Consider the following 4,745-nt stretch of genomic DNA (forward strand, 5'->3'; position numbering starts at 1 on the left):
ATGAAAGTTATTAATCTAGATTATTTTGGCTCTATGGTTTGTTTTCAATATTATTAGAAGACAATCTTTATCGTCTAGAATACAATCTTTGTATGGGTTGTATATTTGGTTAATCTTGTAACCTGAGCATTTTTTGTTGTGTTTCTAGAATGGGGCTATTAGTGATTTAAGTTTTTCTATATTTTCTGGGTTTATTGGGCTAAGATTGTGATATTTTCTATGTAAATCTCTATTTCTTTTATTAATGCAAATATTTTCATTCATAAAAAAAATTAAATCAACCTAGATCCATCTTAAGTCTTGATTTACCAAGTGTTGAGTCTAATCAAAGCTCTTGAAGTACAAACATCTTTAGAGTGAAAAAAAATTGATTCCTTTTGATGCTTAGTAAATTATGGAGTTACCATAGATCTAAGCTCATTTATAAGAAATAAGAAAAAATAGTAGATATAAGCTTTGTTTTTAATGTTTAATATAACTCTAGCTATTAAAAAAAACTCCATTAAAGTTTCTTTGTCCAATGCTGGAATAATTTATTTTTAAAATAAAAATTAAAGGTTTTCATCATTTTTTCAAACAATAAATAAAAAGAATTGTTAAAACTTTGTTTTTAATGTTTGATATAAATCATTTAAAAATAAGATTAAATTATGGAAGAAATTTTTATTAAAGATACTTGATTATTTATTGAATACTTCACATTAATTAAAAAAATAAAATTATTTTTAATGTTTAATATAAATAATTTTCCTTTATGGGGTGTCAAAAATGGATTAATACCTCGTTTCCTCTTAGGACTAAAGAGGTGGGGTTAGCATGGCCATCTCATCCCATGAACTCACACGTGCCAATAAATTCCAAAATAAATGGAATTAAGATGGAATACTTTGCTTACACTCGGCATTTTACCTTCTTTGTTTCCATCGTGACTTATTTTGCTATTTAGGAGGTTATTCCTAGCGATAGGTGGGATATTTCCACTATAGTATTGGCTTTTATGGTTCCTTTGTAAGTGAAGGACAAGGCCCTCCTTGCTTGGACACCTCCAACATCCATATTTCAAGAGAGCTTGGAACATGGTTCATGGGAGGGGTTATAAGGAATGTTAGTTCTACAATTTGTGTCGTCCACTTAAGGGGTGAGATTGGAACACAATGACATAGAGCTTGATGGACACTCAAAAATATGGTAAATTATCTTATGTCAAGTCTCTACAAGTTCTTTAGTGTGGTTTTCTCTACATGGTGGAATTATGCGTTTGGTGTACAGGGTGTCATAGTGGGGTTGAGAACTCTTGGGGTGTTTTGGTTTATTTGGTCTTTAATTTTCTCTTACACATCTCTCCTAGAACACCCCTCTATTTCGAGTGTTCCATGCTCACCACAAATTCAAACCTCCTCACAACCCTATTCTAGTTTAGATCCACCTAGTTCATTGATCGTTTCCTCCTTTAGGGGCCCACCAATCATGAGTCTTGTATGCACTTGAATTCCATGCCTCATAAAAATATGCACTCTCGTCAAGGGTTTCGAGGACATGGCCCTTTAGGCACACCTAGAGCCTAGAAGTAAGTGCAGTCTAATGCTATTATTATTCATTTTGTCGTCCCATGCGAGATTCAAACAAAAAATCAACAATTGGAAACTTTAATCACCAATTACCACGAGGCCTATTCTAGCTTTGAAATTCAAACTAACGTTGTTGGTTGGGTCCTTGACTTGTCCACACCAAGTGATGACACAGTAATACATTAATTCGATCATCCTTCATTAGCAAATGAAGATGCTCTTGGGATAGGTGTTCGAAAAGAAATATGAGGATCACAATGAGATCATTGCATGGCTCAATGAAATCCAAAGTGTCTAACGCCACCATTGCTCTTATTTGGTCAGCCTCGATGCCCGCATGGCACATATTTAGGGTCATCTCCAATGTGGTCAAAAGCCTCCAAAATGCTCAAGTGCATAAGACCCAACACTAGGAACGTCCTTTGACAAATGTTGGTTGCCAATATCTCTTAGCTTATGATTTGGCTTTAAAAATGCACATTATTTTCATGGTTAGATGCATGCACAACTAAGCCTAAGAGATGGTATGTTCTAATTTGGATAATTTTTCTAAATAAATGTATAAATGTAGCATAGCTAATATGAACTCATATTTTTTAGTATTTAAAATAAAAATTAAATATTTTTATAAAAAATTAATAATATTTTCTAATAATAATTTCTATTTTACTTATATATTAATTTTACATATATATATAAATTTAAATATAAAAATATACCATATATAAATATTAATTTACTTTTACTCATAACTATTATAACATATTTTAAATATATTAATTAATAAATATATATTTATTTTTCCAAAAAAAAATGTAATATTATTTCAAACAAAAAGAAGATTACATTCTACTCATACATGTCTCACATGCATTTGATTTTTGTGATCCCTTAGTAGTGGATCTTTACATATAAGAGGAAAAAGGGCCTTTGCAATATAAATTTGTATGTTATGATGATGTTCTATAGTGATGGATCATATACAAAATAATTATGAAGCACAAAAGTATGATGTTCATTATATATAGAAAAAACTACGTAGATGTATGCTATGCTAAATATATAAATAAAATTATATTCAACAAGAGGGGCTGCACGAAAATTAGTCCCTATCGTATGCTGAACGAATTTATAGCTGGTATAGATGTTCATGCTGCTTGCTCTGTTGCTTCTATTGGGTAGCCAAGAGGTGACTCGCTATCTTCACATGGTTTAATTGTTGAAACTAGGCATAATGGGGTTAAAGAGAAAGGTAGGGTGCTAAAACAAGTAAAATGCATTTCAGTTTATTGTGCGATGTGCACCCCTCTCGATAGATGTTTCCAATAGTCTGTGGGAGTGCCCCTCCCAACTATCATGTTTAGACTAGCCCTCCTCGGTTCCTATCCTACCCAAGCAAGCGTCGAACCAGGAGAACCTACCTGCTTCTCTGTTGCTATACCTCACGACGAATGGCAAACTCTGAATATCCGGACCATTGTGACTCAACTACCAGTTAGCAACCATGACTTGAATGGGGGCAATCCAAACAAATTCCTTCACAGAAATGCTGCCAAGAGATAAATACGTACATAAAATTTGCAAATGTTCCTTCACAGAAATGCTGCCAAGAGATAAATATGTACATAAACTTTGCAAATATTCCTTCACAGAGATGCTGCCAAGAGATAAATATGTACATAAATTAAACTTTGCAAATGTTCCTTCACATAAATGCTGCCAAGAGATAAATATGTACATAAACTTTGCAAATATTCCTTCACAGAGATGCTGCCAAGAGATAAATATGTACATAAATTTTGCAAATGTGTGTTTAACCCACATTCTTTCTTTTTTGCTAATTCAAGAGTCATGCCTTTTATTCAAAATAACCAAAATAATTAATTACATAAGTTAAAATTAACCCAGAGGAAACTGGGGACATAGAAAAAAACTTCCCCCCCAAGGTCTCGGGCAACCAACCAAAGGCTAAACCATTGAGCGAAGGGTACACTTCCCTAACAAAAGGTCATTCACGAAACATATGCATTTTAATATGTTACAATAGAGCGAAAGAAAACCACCCAAGATGGAACTGTAAGTGGACTCGAAGAGGAATAAAACCCCCAGCTATTCAGATTTTCGATCCGCAAAAGGGGAATAAACCATGCATATGTGGCTCACCCAAAATTCCTTGGAGCCTACCACAAGGCTAGACACACACGGACGATAAACGAGAGACATGCCTCAGACCCAAACCCACCAACCTGCATGATGCATCTGGGTCGTTGATCTACCTCACCAGATCCAACGGTTGAGGAACATATCGGATGGAAAAGAAGACCAGAGAATCCCTGCCTGATCAGGGTGGTATTCTCTCTCCTAGTATATCCATGTGTTGCATGTTGAGTGGCATCGGGCTCAAATCAGTGAAACCACTCCCTGTGTTGAGAGCTTCCGATAATTCATAAACCACCTTGAGGGAGGTATTAACACAGTAGGTTGTTATGACGAAAATTTCGAGTCTGCTGAGGAAGTAAAGACTCTGGCCTAAACCCATCGAACTGCAATTTGACTCTCCACCCTTGGTCCTCAGTCACTTGATCCAATAGAAGAGAGGAGTCTTCTTATGAAGAAAACCAAGAGGGATTCCCATTGTCTGAGCACCGGAAAACCTATAGACCAACCATGTCGGTTCACTATAACCAATGCCACCAATTATGTACCTGAGGTGTGATTTTGTTGTACCTTCTAACTGAATGCTCTTCATCCCCTCTTTCCACCAAGAAAAACTGAGATGTTCTGTATATGGAGAAGATTTAGCAAAAAACCCGAGGCTATTGAACAACTTCGCCCCAAGAACTCTGTGTCTCAGCTGTTCCGGGCTAAAAATGCTAGCTAAGGCCTCTGTACCATTTGAAAAATTACCTCTAGAAAACCACTTCATATTAAATGTGAATCTGCTAAACCCAATCTCTGCAACTGTTGATAGTCTCTGTTATGATATATTTCTCGGTTCTCATTCACTTGATTGAGACAATCATCCCTCATTCTACCGTTTGGAACCTCTTGCCATCTATACTTATTGCTGCTTTTAGTGTAGATTTCACCTTTAGTAGCAAGTATTTCCGCCAATTTATTGGTCGTCCTTCACACATGTGTGAAACTTAAGGTTCTCATGTTCTAAAGGTGGAGATG

Source organism: Pinus tabuliformis, chromosome 3_1, assembly GCF_031772625.1.
Source record: "Pinus tabuliformis cultivar Carrire ecotype Pingquan chromosome 3_1, CPIR1, whole genome shotgun sequence".
Lineage (NCBI taxonomy): Eukaryota > Viridiplantae > Streptophyta > Pinopsida > Pinales > Pinaceae > Pinus > Pinus tabuliformis.